The following is an 18,208-nucleotide window of genomic DNA, read 5'->3' as shown; positions in this document are numbered from 1 at the left end:
TCCACCTTCCCGCTGCCGCCTCTTCCTCAGGACCACGCCCCCTGTGCATCCTCATAATCTCGCGCACGCATTTCCGCAGCGCGGAACGCAGCGCGGGTGAAGCCCGGGACAAGGGCGGGCCCGTCTGAGCCCGTCAGAGACCGACAGAGGCCGGGACGGGCCATACATCTTGGTTCTTTAGGTGAGCTGTGTCCAACTGAGTATGTGTTGATGGTGCGATGTTGTAATCTCCGAGTTGTTGCGCCTGGACGCCTACTTGACACTTTCTTGTCACGGTGATCTGCACCTCACCAATTTACACAAAACCCAATGGCCCCTGTTGGTACGAAGAAGGGTCGGAAGTCCCTTAGTGGAGCTGGAGTAGCCGGAACCTTGGATAACTTTATATTGAGAGCTGCGTCAGTCCTACAGAAGGAAATTGAACTCACTGAGAAAAGACTCTCTCTCGACCTACCGCACAATAAACGTTCCTCTTTGGGCAACATCGCCTTAGCAAAGTCGCCAGCAGCCATGAACTTGTCTACTCCAGCCTCTGACATTAGTGTACCGCTACTGAGTGAACATGAAAATGCTGCAATGGCAACTAGCAATGTCTGTTTTGTGCCCGAACAAAGCGCTTCCCAAGGCCCTGATGCTCCTATTTCTATGACCCATGAAGGAACAACTAGATCTGGCCAACCCATTCGCTCTGATGCTACTCTCGCCAAGCAGTCAGAAAAAGCGGCGAAACGTAAACGGGGTGACACAGTGCTGCCCAATAAAAGATCTAAAATTCAAAATCGGCAAAAGATCGGAACACGTGAAGCTGCGCTTAATATAGATTCGCCGGCTGGAGGTCCAGAGGTTCCGAGGGACTCTGCACTAAATAATGACTATTGGCTCAGGATGGAACAGCTACTAACTGCGACCTGTCGCCCTATCTGTAACAGACTTGATTCCTTGGAAAATAGACTCTCTAATTTGGAATCAATGTTTTCTATATTGAATAGGTCCAAGGGGCCAGAAGTTAGAGGGGGAACTAATGAAAGCGCTGTTGAGTCCGTTTGGCTCGCTCCTGCTCCCGCCCCCAATCCCGCCCCCAATCCGTTTAATGCACTGACAGATATAATAGAACATCCCACCTCGCTGAGTAAAGACCAGGCCATGACCAATGAGTCCCGTATTGTCCCATGCCCTCTCCCTCTCCCTCCACCTCCGGTCACAGGGAACTTAAGGAGTGGGAAGCCCCCCGCTACCGGCAATTCGTTAAACGAGTTAAGTGGTCCTGAATATGCCTTATGTAACTTGACAAGGCCATTTTCTGTCTCGAATTTACCCTCCTTGAACCTCCCCCCTGAATCTGTCCCGTATGCGGTGGTCCTTGCCGGGGTCCCTCCCCTGAGCCATGGATCAAGGGAGTCCTTCCTCGATTTAAAGAACAAATGTATACACTGGCTAAATTGCAATAAACCTCTTCCGTACCAGTGCACAAGCGAGCTATTATTTGCAAGGAGGATAAATTGGGTAGGTCGTAGACCCAAGGATATCCCAGGCGACTGTGTAGTAATTAATTTTAGGAATCCAAACATTGCTAGGTACATCTGCACATCTCAGCTGGGATCCCACTTTACCCCCCACTCAACAATCAAAGCCCTCCCAGTCACCTATTTCTACCCGGGACCCCAGAATTCTGGCACCGATGCTCATTATAGGGGAAGGGTAGATAGTGTGAGAATTGGTAGGGTTGGACCACCCCCCCCTTGCCCTATTAATGGAATTCATATCCTTGACCAATTCAAACCACCTCCGCTCGAACTTTTTCAGCATACTAATAGATATAGTATCCTTGACCAGGTGGATTGACGCTCAAATTGCAGTGTCCTGAAACCTCCCATAGACTCGGGGGGGCGGTTAGAATTGGAAGAATCGCTAGATGGGCCTGGGCAAGAATCTCTGAATAGGACAACTACCCCACCCTCAAATACCACCCCTGTTGTTGACCTGGCTCCAGTTATAACCAAACTAAAGTCGAGTTTTTGCTTGCTTTCTTGGAATGTGGCAGGTCTCAAGAATAAATTGTTGTGTGAAGATTGGGGCACATTTATTGACAATTTTGATATTTGCTTAATGCAAGAGACGTGGGCCCTTGAAAACTTCCAAAGGGTAGGCTTCGCATCTTTTAATACACTAGCAGTAACCAGTGGTAAGGGTAGACCTTCTGGGGGCCTCACTACTTGGGTGGGCCTCCACCTGGGCGCCACAGCAAGATAACTTAATACCTACTTAGATGACATCCAATGTGTTCTGCTTGAGTTCCCCAATAACAACTATTTGGCTCTCCTGAATGTCTACTCCAGACCTTCCCAGGGCGGCCGGGAATCTACGGTCATCGAACAGCTAAACACATTTATTCTGTCCTTGGATCCCGGATACTCTGTAATAGTGGGAGGCGACCTTAATTGCCAATACGAACCACTTAGTGTGTCGGCTCTAGATGACCCAACTACTGAAAATGAAAACTGGAATATTCCCGATCCCAAGATTCCCAAGGTCAAAGTATGGACCCCCCTGGTTCTTCAGATCTCGGCTCTTGCCCTCTCATTATCTCTGAGGGCATGTAATGGGAGATTTGATTCCGACAGACCTGGCCGAGCTACTTTTAACAGAACTGGACAAACCTCTATCCTCGATTACATTCTCATTCAAACCCGATCGCAGGACAAGGTCCTCGATTTCAATGTGATTGAACGTGTTGACAGTGATCATAACGCTCTGGTCGTAACATTTAAACCAGGAAGCTGGGGCATTGGCAGCAGTAGCAATGACGCCATACCACCCACATCTGCGCAACCTTTAATCTTGCGCAACAATGGACGAAGGGTTAGATGGCCCCGTATTGCTGCAAGCCAAAACAAAATCTCAGAGATCTATTGCCTCGCTCTTCCTCATCTTATTGAAATGCCTGAGGTTGGCTTAAATCGAACCACCATAGAACAGGTGACCGAACCTACAGGCATTCATCTACAGTTGGTAGAAAAATTGTCGAATGTGTTTTGTCCGCCAGGGAATGTTAGGTCCTATCCGCCCAAAAGGCAATTATGGTATTCCGCAGAGTGCAGGAAATCGAAGAGCGATTTGCTTACTGCCATTAAGGCCTCGGACAAAGGCAGGATAAAAATCTTGAGGGCAAGGTATAAACAAATTTTACAAAGGGCCAGAAAGGCTTGGGAGGTTGAGTTATGGGAGGAGTTAAGGTTAACCCTGCAGGCTAAAGACTTCAAGGGTTTTTGGTCCATTGTTAGTACGGGTAGGAAAGAACCTGGCCCTATTTCATTTCCAAATATATCTGCAGTGGCATGGGAAGCCCATTATGGGGGCCTGTATTCTTGCCCAAATGACAATGTATTATCTATATCCACTCCCCACAGCAGACCTGTTTGTCAAGCTGATGCCATTATGGATATAACACCAAAGGAGGTGGAAACGGCCATACGTTTGCTGATACCCAATAAAGCGCCGGGACTGGATAAAATCCCAGGCGATCTCTATCGCTCAGAACCAAAGATTTGGGTCCCGTATCTTTGCGCCTTATTTAACTCTATTTTGCTGGGTGCGGAACTCCCAGAGTCTTGGCTTGGTGCAGAAATCGTTCCGATATTTAAGAAAGGCTGTCCTTTACAACCTTCAAATTATAGGCCCATCAGCTTAATTGACACCACACAAAAGCTGTTTGGCCGAATAATTTTGGATAGATTACAGTCCTGGGAGTCAGACTATAATATCCTAAGTCTTCTGCAAGCGGGTTTCAGAGAGGGAATCTCCACTGTTGACCAGATTTTTCGACTTCAGATCATACATTGGAAGACCGTAAATCTAGAGGGTGGCAGCCTCTACCTTATTTTTGTTGATCTGAGGTCGGCATTTGACCTGGTACCACGAGAAAATCTGTGGAAGGTGCTTCGGGCCCTTAATGTCCCCCCGTATCTTTTGGATATTATGAGCAGACTCCACAGGAAAAACTTCGCCCAGGTCAGATGTGGAAAACATGGTGACCTGTCCTCCCGCTTCCCTGTTAACCGAGGAGTCCGACAAGGATGCGTGTTGGCACCCACGCTATTCTGTCTATACATCAATGGGCTCATTAAACATCTGGAAGGCATTAGGGATATAGACGCACCAAGACTTGCCACGGGCTTGGTGCCAGCGTTGATGTTCGCTGACGACACCTTGTTGCTGTCTCGAACGTCAACTGGCATCCAGCGCATCTTGGACGGCTTTGTGGTTTTCTGCGCTGAAAGAGGCCTTGAGATCAATTTAGCTAAAACTAAATTTATGATTCTCAACCCCCCCAAGCATACACGGCCAAACCCAGTTCTGAACGGTGTCCACCTTGAGCGGGTGACAACGTTCAGTTATCTGGGGATTACCTTACAAGAAAATTTTGGATGGGGGGGACAAATTGCCAACTCTGTGTTGAAACTTGCCCAAACCACTGGGGGAATTTCACAAGTATTTAGAGGCTTGGTCTCCAAACCAGTGGGACCAGCAATTGAAATTTATAGGACCCAACTGAGAGCAGCGTCTATCTATGGGGCAGAACTGTGGGGTCATTCAAAAATTTACAGCCTGATCAGGACTGAAAATTCCTTTATGAGGAGTTTATTGGGTTTACCCTCTAGCTCCCCGTTGATCCCTATCAGGCTGGATTTTGGCCTAATACCCATGGAACAAGTGGTAACGCTGCGCCCACTGGTATACTGGAAGAGACTCTGGTCTAATGCAGAGTTAGGCTCTTATCGGGAGGAATTTATGGGGGTTTGGTCTCAATTAAAGCATAAGAACATCTCCTGGTTAAGCTTTGTGAAGGATGCTTGCACCAAGATTGGCCTACCAGAACTATGGACCTCCCCGGAGGTGTCGTGTCCGGCCCTATCCAAAGCAAAGCTGGCCGCACAAGCTAAAAACTACCATCTTATGTGTTTATATGAACGTTCTGAGACCGGGAGGCTGACGACCGAGTTCCTACAAATTAAAGACAACTATAGGAAAGAGGAATTTTTAGATCTGGTCAGTTCCCCTGCAGCTAGGAAACTTTATTGCCAATTGAGTTTGGGTTGCTTGCCACTTAGATCGTTTACCTCCAGGTGGGATCCAAAAAATAGTACAGCCTGCCCGGCCTGTGGCCATAGTCTGGAGGACGAAAAACACGTTTTTTTTTTCTGCCCTACCTATTATCTCCAAAGAAAATGTTGGGTTAAGCCCATTTGCATTAATCTTGGATTTAGAGAGTGCGAGCATGCAATGAGAGTCCTGAAATGATACCCAACCTCCAATAGTTTTTGCAGTTTCCCGGTTCCTAAATGCAATGTGGCTAAAGCGCAGGAATTTCTTGTAGTCTTATATTGAGTTCTGTGTTGTCTGAATTTTATGCAATATTTTAGCAATTGCACTTGAAAATGAGTTGCCTGTAATGGCAGTGCCCTACCACACCATGCATACTCCACTCTATAACACTCTAATCTATGTCACTCTACGTCACTCCACTCTAATCTATGCCACTCTACGCCCCTCCACTCAACGCCACTTTACCCTACACCAATCTATTCCACTCTATGCCACTGTACGCAACACACTACTCCACTCTGACACACTACTCCACGCTACTCTACGATACTCCACTCTACTCCATTTTACACCACTCCACTCTTTGACACTCCACACCACTTTACTCCACTCAGCACCACTCCAATGTACGACACTACCCCATTCTACGCCACTGTACTCTACTCCACTCCACTCTATGCCACTGCTCTCTACTTCACGCCATGATATTCTACTCCACTGTATGCCCCTTAACTCCACTCTATACCACTCTATTCTACAACACTCTACTTCACTTTACTTCACTCTCTGCCACTCTACTCTGACACTTTAATCCAATTTACGCTACTCCACTCTATGCTAATTCACTCGACTACACTTAACTCCACTCTACACCACTCCACGCTATGACACTCTAAGCTACACCACTCCATGCCACTTTACTCTACTCTGCCACTTCAGTCTACACCACTCCACTCTATGCCATTCCCCTCTAAGCCACTCAACTCCATGACACCCTACTCCACTCTACACAACTGTACTCTATGACACTCTGCTCCACTCCACTCTATGACACTCCATTCTATACCAATTCACTGTAGGGCAGTGCATTTTGCTACGCTCTACACCACTCCACTCTATGACAGTCTACGATAATCCACTCTAAGTCACTCTATGCCACATCACAACACTCTACTCCACACTATGCCATTCCACTCTATACTACTCCACACCACTTCCCACCACTCTACTCTATAACCCTATACAATAATCCACTCTACAACACTTCATTCTATGACGCTCTACTCCATTCCAGTCTACTTCCGTCTATGCCACTCCACTCTAACTGCTCTACTCCATTCCAGTCTACTCCACTTTTCATCACTTCACTCTACTCCATCTATTCCACACCACTTCCCTTTACTCCAGTCTACACCAGTTGACTATGCTCCACACCATTCCACTCCACTTTACGCCATTTCTCTCTACTCAACTCCAATCTTTGACACTCTGCTCCACTCTAGGACACTTTTATCCACTCTATGCCACTTTACATCATTCTGTACGACTCCTCTGTACGGCACTCAGGGCTGGACTGGGAACCAAAACCGGCCCTGACAAACTGCTCAGCCGGCCCCCCTGGTGGGCGGCCAAGCTGTTTGCTGGGGCCGGTTTCGGACGATTTTGTTACAAGGGGCTGATATTGCCGGTCCCCAGTAACAAAAACGATCCCCCCGGGACCCAAAACCGGCCCCCACCCTGGTGACCCACCAGGGAAACGCCCGGTGCCCGCTACGGCCAGTCCAGCCCTGACAGCACTCCACTCTACGCCAATCTATGATATGGCACTCCACTCTGCGATTCTATGCCACTACAGGATACACCAGTCCACAACACTACTCCACTCTACGGTACACAACTCCACTCTATGACACTCTACAACACTCCACTCTATGACGCTCAACGACACCACACTCCATGACACCCAAAGCCATTCCACTCTCTGCCATTCCACAACACTACCTTCTACGCCACTAATTTATAGCCACGTTGAACAACATAAAATCTGGTGTACAACATGGCTAAAAACACATTGGCAAAGCCAATAGATGTCGCATAGGTGAGATCTGTTGGCTTTGCCAATGCTTCTTTAAACTTTCCGTTTGCATTCGGGACTCAGTTGCCTTAAGAAAAGGTGATGCAACTAGGCAGCAGAATTAGCGAGCGACACCGTCGATTTTGACTGTCACTCGGATTACAATTTCTGTCATACGATGAAGACAAACACAAAAGAAGGACAAGCATAACAAGTTGCACGTGAGCCTACCCGGAAGCTTTCATAATCTAATCCGCCATCTTGAAGTTGTACAGAATTTTTCAAATATTCGTTTGGTACAACTTGAAATTAATAAAAAGACTTGTTACTAAATAAACACGAGCTCTAGTTTTACATATCAATAACAAAAGAGTAAATTTGCTAACAATCATCAAATATTGGAGAACTATATATAACCGTCCTGTTTCAATGTGCAAACATATCGTCATCGCAAACACTTATTTTATTAGTAATAGTAGTTTTACCGCAGTTATACAGCAGGATTCTGGCAATGTAGTCAATTTTCTCATCCCATGACGCCTGGAAGTTGGCGGTCGCTCATAGGCCGTTAAAATGCCTAGAATTAATGTTGCTGAGCTTTTCAGTAAACCGAAACTCAGCGACGTGAACAGTGATGGAAGGCTAGAAAGGTAGATTTCCTTTTAACATTACAAAGGGAATTTTCAGTGTGGGCGCCGATTCAGAAAGGTTTCTTTTTTAAATTGAAATATGCTATTTAAAAGAAAATGCACGTGCCTCTGAATTGAAACAGAAAATAGTGAATCATTTTGTACTTTTTTGTATTTCAATTTCATGTAAAATTACGAATTAGAATTATTTTTGTATCGACTAAAAATAATAATTGACAAAAAGGTAGATTTGTTTTCCAAATATGTTGTTCAATTCCAAGTTTACTTATAATTACTTCAAACGGGTGGGACCGAGGGTATTCCAATATGGATGCTTACGCGAGCCCGTGATAGAGAGAAAATCGAAGTGTTGCACAGTCCGCGAAGTGCATCCCGGGGGCCACTGTTCAGTGGGAGGGGTAGTAGGGGGGTGAACTGAGTCGAGAAGATGGCGGCGGACGGGCCCCTAGGACCTGGTCGGAAAGGCTCCCCTCAGTTCCTGCGCTGCTTCTCACGCATGTGTCTTTGACTTGCTTCTGGAGCGGAGGAACCCCGGAAGGTTCCAGTGGGTTTTCGGGTGGGCACAGCGGCCTTTGGCAGCGGGAGCCCATGGACGGCATCTAGCGCCCCTACTCGGTGGGTTATTGCCAGGGCCCTCCTAAGACCTGTGGGGGCTGGGGCTTAGATGGGGGCAGCCTTCGCATCAGGTGGGCAGGACTGGTTTGCTGAACTGTCACGGATTTTGGATCACCGGGAATCAGAGAGTCACAAGTCCCACTTAGATTCTGGTGTTTACCTACGCTCATGACGTTCACCCTCGCACCAGATGTTTACAATTTTGTATCCCTCCTGGATTGTGTGTCCCACGAACCCCTGCATTGCAACCCAATATTATTTCAGAGATACCCTAATTTCAACATTTTCTACATGATATAGTTTAATGATAACATTTAGCCTTGCACACTGAAGCGCGGAACCGTATGTTAAACCGAACTCACCTGGTAGATAAGCCTTGTGTTCCTCGAATTTCTGATCACCTCGCATCTTCCTTAAGTGATGCACACTTTTTTTATTTACAAGTGTTCGCTTCGGTATTTACACTTGCTGTACTGGAAGTAAAAGTACATTTACTGATTGAGGAAATTACGACCATCTCTTGACGTGGAAACCTGCATGTAAATCTCTAGAGAAGTAGTCTTAATGATTTTGCGATCAGATATTCAGAACAATATTTACTATTAATATATTTTCTTATCATATCGGTTATCCTACACTCACATCGATAGTGTACACCTGATGGATATATACTCAGAAATCCCAAGCTTTGGACTATTCTGTTTGTTCTGTAGTTCGGTGGGTTCTCATATTTCCCAGGAACGAGCTAGGGCTTTCACTTTCAAGGCATTTTTTAAAAACATTTCCAGCAGTACTTGTCCATTTTTATTTTCGCAGTCTTCTCGGTATTTTTCCTTATTTGTTGTGTTCTCTGTCGTGCAGTTCTGTCCTTGGGAGGCAGAGTAATAGGCAAATCAAAACATACCTTTTCCGCGGAAAGTCCCGTGCACAATAAATACACAACAGCAACTGCCACTGTATTATCTATTTTTTCACATTTTTTTGTGCTTTTGTTGCAGAAAATGCAGTGGTATAAAACCCACTTTTCACAGGAACTGTGAAATATGGATTTTACCTGCATATTTATTTATTTAAAGAGTTTTATAAACATGACCCTCGGTCAGTGATCCTCAAACCTTTTAATGCCGCACCCCATACAAAAAAAAACCCCTCAATTTTCCACAATTCTGTTAAACTGGCATTGTTTAAATATGTCTAGACTTACATTGCAGTTAAGTTCTGTTACAGTTTCAAAAATCCTATCACATATGTGATTGCCACACATACTACTCTCATCAGGCAGGCCTACTAGCCTGTAAAAGTATCTACAGTGTGATTATTAGAAATGGAGGTGGGGGTTTTGAAGAATATTTAGAGTCCCTTCCCTTTTGACACCTCTCCCAGCCAGGAAATAAATGACAAAAGATGTTAGTGAAGGCCCATTACAGAGCGGCTTACCGCCTATCATTGTTTTCTGCTGAAAACAAAGCCCTGTTATCAGCATAATGCTGTTATCAGCAAAATGTATCTGTTGGCCAGAGCATGTCCCCCCCCCCCCCGCCCGAACACTTGGGGTGTCAGAGCGCTGTAAATAGTCCAGAACAGAGGCAATCCATAAACCATGAACAAAAATATCATCAGTTACATTACTGTATTCTCCAAGCGCTAGCATGACTCTAGCGTATCAGAGCGTTGCCCCTAGAGATGCAACACATAAACCAAAATATGATCTGTTACAGTACAAATATTCATCAAGCAATCAAAGCTTATTTACAAAACAGTTAGTGTTTCCTCTAAAGATGAGCATAATGACAGCTCCTTAACAAGCCTGTAGTGCTACACAATTGTGATATTAAGAAGTGCTATGCAAAACAGAGAACCACATTTTCCATTATTGTATCAACTATTCATACATTTAATGTGAACAAAACCTAAAATAAATATTACAATAAAAACACATAACCAGTAATGTGTTACATGGTATTTCTGGGTTCTCTTGACATTTACAAACAGACTCATGGTTTACGACGTTTGAGAACCCCTTCAATGGCAATTTTCAACTGCATTACACAGTTACGTATTTTGTATTATATACATTTATGTGTATACTATACACACATCTGAAATCATGGCATTATAATACACATGCTCATTTGCAGCTAGTTAAGGAAATCTCTTCCTGTTGTTTTTTCTAATACCCATGCTGTTAATCTGTACGTGTATCAACATGGCATAAAGATGGCAGTATACAGAGTGGCTCAAAGGATGAGACATGTTCTGTATTATTGTTTTTTCAAATACAGCAGACAGGTTGTTTTCGGTTTATGGGTAGAAATAGATTAAAGCTGAACCTATGACCATTATTTATGTCTAGTCTGTTTTCTTGGCAATATTTATTCTGCAGCTCTCAGAAGCAGAGCTTAGTTTTTATTCTTTCTCTTGACTGTGCTTTTTACTCTTTAACCCACTGCAGTGGAAAACTACATTTGTCTTTTTGATTGCAAACCCTCTATGTTATGTTGGGCTATGCACTCACAGTTTACCGTCAAGTGAGTTTTGTTTTCAACCATTTGAAGTTGTGTAATTATTCTTGAAAGGCACACCTCCTTGAATGATATATTGTAGTACTTAAAAAATACTACATCCTAGGATTAATCTCAATACTGACTCTGCATCTCAAGAAAAAAAATTGGAATGCCATGTGGTTGAGTGTATTATGTTGCCAAATTCTCCCCACCAAAGTGGATCTTGAGATTTATCATAAACCCCGAATATCAATATTATTTTTTGTGTGTTTACTTTAGTGCTTGCATATCTTCAAAGGATAGCAAATGTATTACAGTGCTTCGTTTTATTGTGCCATATGCGTCTGGCTGTACACAGACAATAAGCTATATGTGGCACACGTTAAATGTGTTCATAGGCCCAAGATTTGATGGGAATGCATGTTTGTGATGGCACTAAACCACACGTTACAGGTTTTTTTCCTTTTTTCAAATAATGCATATTTATTGTTCTGTGAACGCTGTAAGAGTGAGTTGCTAAGAAGCACATTACTTTTTGCTAACATGTCAAAGCAGGTATTAGAGCCCGGATCTCCTGGTTCCAGTATCAGTAAATTAACCACTGCGGTACATATTTTTTAGCCCACAGTTTATTTGATTTGACTACATGCACCAAACCTCTCCACAATAATTGTTACTATTTATTCGCAACGCACGGGTCCAGAACAGGAGTCTGAGGGAAATGTGTCAACCTAGCTGAGAGGGGGGATCCCTTTTTAAGGATGGTTCCCCTCACACACCAAAGGTGTCATGCTTCATCAAAGGGGTGCCTCCTCGCGTCAAGAACCTAGTCTTGACGTGTGCTACAAAACCCTTGCTGCGCTGGAGGAGCTCATGGATGTTTTCAATGAGTCAGGCGGGTTTTCCTAAAACCCTATGTGAGCGTGGTGTGTAGTGAGAGAAGGGGAGTGCTCGCATAAATGTGGATTAAAACTGGCTACCGGGTTAGCTATCGACAAATTTATTCAGGTACCCTGTGTCAGGATAAAAAAAAAGCAAATCTGATAATGGACCTGTCAGAATTAAAGACCGCTACATTAAAGTGTGATCAACATGTTTCGGGCTTGGGACCTATCAAAGTGTCATGGCATTCATCAGGATCAACAAAACAGCTACTGCAAACAGTGAGTGAATGAACAAATAAATATGTGAAAAATAGAAACAACGGTGTGTAATACTGAACTACAAGTGCTGTTTTTAATCCTGACACAGAGTAGCTGAATAAATTTGTCGATAGCTAACCCGGTAGCCAGTTTTAATCCACATTTACATGAGCACTGCACTTCTCTCACTACACACCACGCTCACATTGGGTTTCAGAAAAACCCGCCTGACTCACTGAAAACATCCCTGAGCTCCTCCCTCGCAGCAAGGGTGTTGTAGCCTGCGTTAGACTAGGTTCTTGACGTGAGGAGGCATCCTTATGATGAAGCATGACACCTTTTCATTGATCTTTATTTTGTTCCTAAAAATGTTTTTGAAGGGCAGTGTAATGGGTTTCACAAATTAACATACAAGGGAGCATATTCATGACAATTCTTTCCACGTGAAATTGTATTTGCCCCAAATATTCTTTGTTGAATCTACATATCCACTTAGGTACCCCTCGGGAGCTCTTTATATTTACCCTGATTCGTAATGGATTTGTCTTTTATATTTATTCAGAGTCCTTCCTGTAGTAGCCCATTCATATATAGCCAAAAGCTATATAGTTGGTCCATGCTATTTATTTCTGTTGCCCATAGAATTAGATTTTTATCTTTGTCCTCTCTGCAATAGAGCGTAAAGTTTACTCATAAACTTCCCTCACAGGCTCCCACAACTCATTTGAACCGCTGCAAAAGTTTAACATTTCTTAGAAGTGAAGTTTCGTATTCATTTGAAGGCTTCTATAAGCTAAAACTGTTTGTCTCTGACATTCCTGAAATGTGGGGATTAGCAGACTCCAAAAATAGCATACATTTTATCTTGCTATCCGTGTTAGAAAATCAATGATTTTTACTGATAGACCACCTGGATCCTGATGTCTGTCTCCTGGGTGCTTTCATCAGCATTAAAAAGTTCACAATAGTCTGGTGCCTAAAATGTGATTTGCTTGTGACTTTTTGACTCCTACCCAATACAGTCACTCTGGACATCTTTAACCCCTTCAGTGCCCATGACGAGCTGGACTCGTCATGGGCTGCGGTGGCGCTGTGCCCATGACGAGTCCAGCTCGTCATGAACTCCGCCCGCTAATGCAAGGCGCGGCACTGGGCGGGGAAAGGGGCGGGCATGCAAGGGGTTAAACAGTGCAACCAATTCACCAAAGTGTTATGTATATGGGAAGTAGAGGTACAGGAGTACTCCTGTACGAACTCTTACATTTCGACCAATTCACAAAAGTGATTATGAATATGGGAAGTAGAGGCACAGGAGTACTCCTGTACGGACTCTTACATTTCGACCAATTCACAAAAGTGATTATGAATATGGGAAGTAGTAGTACAGGCGTACTCTTTATGTACTCAAAGATGACTCTGTAAATCGGCCCTTAGCATCCTCTTCTGTTTAGTAAAAGTGCAAAGAGGGCGCAGTCGTCTATGTGTACTGATTGAACGTGAATAATCCCATTTTAAATGATTTGGGCCCAATTTACAAGAGGATGTCATGTAACTTAAAATCGTACTACAGTAGTGTAGCTTTATGTACTCAAAAATATCTTTGTGGATTGGCCCCATTGCACAAACGTTGATACAAAGTACACCTTAGTTACTCTTTCGTGTATGCTCTGTTTCAGGGTATACGGATCATTTTGGACATGGGCATGACTGGGGATGTGCAGCACCTCTGTTCACCCTCACTCACATGCAGCCAGATTCAGATCCTCCTCTGCCCTGAACATAGTCATTTCCTGTTTACGTCTGTCCACACTAAGCATTGGATCAGTGCCCTGTATATTCTCCTCCCCCCAACCTGTGCTACACTAGGTCTGCATAATCTCACTCTTTTGGTTTCTCCGTTTTGTCCAGTACGTCTTCAGCCATAGCTCACAATCAAGCCATGCTCCTTGTCTGCAAACTCTTCTGCCTTATAGGGCTACATTGAACATTTCAGGACTTATGCTAGGAATGGAAACTTGGCAGAGCTATACAACTTGAGGTCCGGGTGAGACCGAAGAGAATGTAGCTGTTATGCTGGGAGGGAATCGGGGCCACTGGAATTATGCTGCAGTGGAGCACCAAATTATGCTGCAGGGTGGACTGATTCAGGCGGCAAGAAAAGGCAAATTATGGGACATAATGTGGTATATGTCTTTATAGTATTACTTCATTATTTTTGAATTTTTACATATGGTAGTACTGTCTGATCAAACATTTCACCTCCTTATTACCAGTTTAACAACTAAATACAGAAATAAGCAACTGAAAATTAGCCTTTGCGAAGGGCCTTCCATTCTGTGCGAATATATGTTGCAACGTTTTTAGTAACTTTTGAACTAGAAATATTTTTTTGTTAAAATTTGCAGATGATAGAATATGTGGCAAATGCACCAAATTCATATTCAAGCAAATAAAGCCGTGGCTGCAGAAATGCATAATTCCAGTGGCCCTTGAGGTAAATGGGAGAAAAAAGGTAATTCTACTTTTCTGTTCTTGTTTGAGGACCGATAGAGATTTTTACAAATACATTAAATTCCTTTAATCTGCATTTCCTTTTGAATTGTGACCCCAGCTTCTCTAAATATCCACCGTAAATTCACCAGACTTCCTGCAGTGAAGCAAAGCTTATTTCACTCAAACCTATCAGTAGTGCAGTGTTTTTACCACCAATCTTCCTTGAGTTGTATTTTCTGTTTATTAAAAACCTTTAGGAGACGTTCCTTCATTTAAACTTTAAGGCCTTTGATATTGAATCTGTTCGTTTTCATAACTGCTGGAGAAAAGAGCCCAGAAATCTGTTCAGATCAACATGAAGGACCTCCTAGTGTTCTCTTGATGATTGCAAATATGGTCCAACCACTTTTTAAATGAGACCCTTATTTGGAACCTAATTAAAGATTTATGCAGCCCTAAAGTGCACACTGAGTTTTAACAGGGGTTAAACCTGAACTTTTTTCTGGACTAATTCAGCTGGCTATTAATACAGGCATGATGCTAGTATATTTCTGATTTCACTAGCCTGACCATTATCGATAAAGAATACATATCAGTAGGCAGTTTTTGCCTCAAAGCCTAGGGCAGATAATGAAGTTATGGGTAAAATAACAGCTGTTTAACAGTGTACAGAAAGTGGGCAATAAAATGATTACCATCCTGTCCTCTAATCTCTGTTAGGTGATATTAAATTTGCCCTCAGTGTCGGCTGCTTTCCTTCTCCTTTGAACATTAGAATGCATGAAAGTTACTGTAGTTAACAAATGGATTGTAGACATAGTGTGGTTGAGGCAATCACAACATTCTATTCTATGTACAGTGTGTGAGACTTGCCCGATGAGGTACAAGAACTACAGTTAAACAAAGCCTGTTGTTGTTCTGAAATGGATCATAAAATGTTGCCCCGTTTCCATAGTGAACTTATATATTTGTCTATTTTCTCATTTTGAAACTTATTTATCACTATCTGCCTTAATGTGTATATCTTTTTATTTATCCCTAGATTTCTAAAGGCGGAGCTAGATATTATGCCTAAAACATCCTTAAACATAAGCGTTCTAATTGTCACGTTTCTCCTTCTTGGATGGCTTTCTATTTGGCCTCTATATTTGCACTGAGTTGAGCATTTCTTTTGTAGCAAATATCCCCGTATCCCTAAGTTGCCCCAGTGTATAGCTCTTAAAAGGTGGGCTTGAACAATGCTCAAAATCTTTATGTTCCCACCTTGTAATACTCTCAATTTCTTTGAAGTGGCCTCTTTTCTACTTGTAATCACTCTTAAATTGGGTATATTTCGAATGGTCTATACCTGAATGCATCGTAGAATGTCTTAGATAACCCTTATACTCTTCACTAGGCCATAATTGCACATTGGGCCATTTTCAAAATCTTAAATTTCATCCTAAACTTAACTAATAGCCATTGCAGATGAACCATTGCTTCGTAGATCCACTTACTTTGCTTAAGCTTGCAAACTTCCCAGACTAGCTGGCTCTGTACTCCTTGAATTGAGGCAGGTACATATTCCAGGCTTTCTAACTACAGAGCTTTGCAACAGTCAAGCTTTCACAAAAGTGTAACTCAGACCAAGGCCAATAAGGGCAAAAATCCTAATAAAACAACATGTTTTGGACAAGATGTGAAAATGATATCAGTTCACCACTTCTGTTATTTGTTTGTGCAGTGACACGCCTTAATCCAGCCAGGCCCTCAAGCTTTTGACAGCTAAGTAAACCTCTGTTATTCGTCTAGAGTCATAAGTAGTCAAAAAGGAATAACACTGGTCTTACTGAGGCATCCACCAGCGTTATCTCTGTTTTCACCCAATTAAAGACCAGCGGGCTATGCCACATTGACCCATGGATTTGTTCAGGGTGTTCTGTGATATTGTTCTCCATTGCCTGTCCCCTTGCATTAACAGCTGCAACACCTCAGTGTATGTCTGTTGAGCTATGTTACATCTCCTTAGCAGCCCTGGCAGGACCCATACGTAGATGTTAAAATGCGCTGGATGGAAGGCTGGAGTCCATACTTGATGCCAGTTGTGTTGGAGCCATGACACCGGAGGTGTTATTGGAGAAAAGGGGTGAAAGGTCCCAATCCCTTACTGGCCTTATATTGAGCAATGATTTTCTTCTTTTGTGCTTGCCCTTGACAGGTGGAAACCCCTAACCCCCTAATGTAAGTAAGGTTCAAACAGGATTGTCCGGGCAAGGTTTGTTTTCTGTACTTTTTACGGAAAAAGTCCAATCACACTTTGGTTCATTTTGTAGGTTATTTATAATGGTGGTGTCACTCTATCCGTGATAGTGAGTGAACAAAAACAGCCAACACGTGTTTCACCCCTTTACACGGCCATCCGGCCTGGGGCTTTTTCAGGGCGGTTTGTAGGAGTACAGTATGAGTCCGGATAATCTCGGTCAAATGAATTCCTGGATTCTCTATAATTCGGGTATAATGCCGCTTCAGATCGTGTAGTCAGTCGATATGGATACCAGAGGTTGTCTGCCTTCTTTCGCCCTGTTTAAAAGAGCAACTAAGCGGTAATTTGCCCAGTCTAGTAACCTCAGCTACTGTTTCTAGATGCATCATCATCAGTATATGATTTTGTCGATTGTGGCTCCTGTCAAAACCAGTACTGCCAGATATCTCTCATCCCTGGCCTATTGGAGCCCTAAATCTTCCTTGACTAAAATAATCTCACAACTCCATCTAGTGGAGCGTATTAAATTTGGGCCAGTGCTTCATGATATGCATTGTGATTTATTTTGATTTACAAAGACTACCTTATTTGCTGCATAGCAACATTTCCAAAATAAAAACATTATCGAAAGAAAACATTAGACTAAAACAAATTTCATTTAGGATATTACATGATAAGTAGGTAATGTCCGATTCTAAATCGTCGCCTTTATTTCGCACAATAAGTGGTGTAAATATGTTGTGCAAGACTTGCAAAGTGGTTATTATTAGTTAATTTTCTTGTATAATGGCCTGATGTTTACGTGCCCACTCATGATGTTAGCCGTGGGCAGTTTGCATGTCTTACAGTTTTATCTTGGAGGATATTCTCGATCTTTGACAATTGGAAGTCCATGTAATATTTGTAATGCATGGGGTGACTTGTCTCTTGATTGAATGTGTCGAAAGAGGTGTTGCTCTATGGACCTTCTGCAGTGTTCTTCTGAAATGTGGTAGATTTAGGAGTAATGCATTTATGTCGGCGATGCTGGATGCAGTGCAATGTGTATAGATGAAATACGCATGCTCAGACTATTGTCTTGACTTTGGGTTCTAGTTTGAGGCTGGAGTTCAGTATACAGCCCAGGTTTTTGGTAGTCCTGACTAGAATTGTATAGATGTCGGTTCATGCTGGCAAGGAGGAACTGCTGGGGGATACAGGGTGCGCCAATTTGACTTCTGCTTATAGAAATATCAGTTTTATGTGGTTTCAGTTTTTATAGATTGACCTGATGGAAACCATCCCGTAGATTTATTTACCTACTGATGTTAATCTGAATCCTTTTGGAATAGTTATAGCATGTCGGGATAAAGGAATATTTTGTGGAGATTAGTGGTGTAGTTTTA

At 43.1% G+C, this 18,208-nt stretch overlaps 1 protein-coding gene across 5 annotated transcripts in view; it reads left to right on the top strand.

Moving 5' to 3' along the window:
• The first annotated feature begins 7,737 nt into the window (after window positions 1-7,737).
• Window positions 7,738-18,208, top strand: part of DCAF8 (DDB1 and CUL4 associated factor 8) — a 222,534-nt gene continuing 212,063 nt past the window's right edge. Inside the window, exons 1-2 of one of the 5 annotated variants that reach the window (XM_085638708.1) lie at window positions 8,223-8,442; window positions 14,494-14,600. The gene's annotated coding sequence lies outside the window, so the exon portion shown is untranslated. Of the gene's footprint in view, window positions 7,828-8,208; window positions 8,443-14,493; window positions 14,601-18,208 lie in introns of those variants that run through there. The other 4 variants (XM_085638709.1, XM_085638707.1, XM_085638711.1 and 1 more) reach the window with 4 other exon arrangements.

The sequence above is a fragment of the Triturus cristatus genome, chromosome 12 (assembly GCF_964204655.1).
Source record: "Triturus cristatus chromosome 12, aTriCri1.1, whole genome shotgun sequence".
Lineage (NCBI taxonomy): Eukaryota > Metazoa > Chordata > Amphibia > Caudata > Salamandridae > Triturus > Triturus cristatus.
This window is presented reverse-complemented; position numbering and strand designations above follow the sequence as displayed.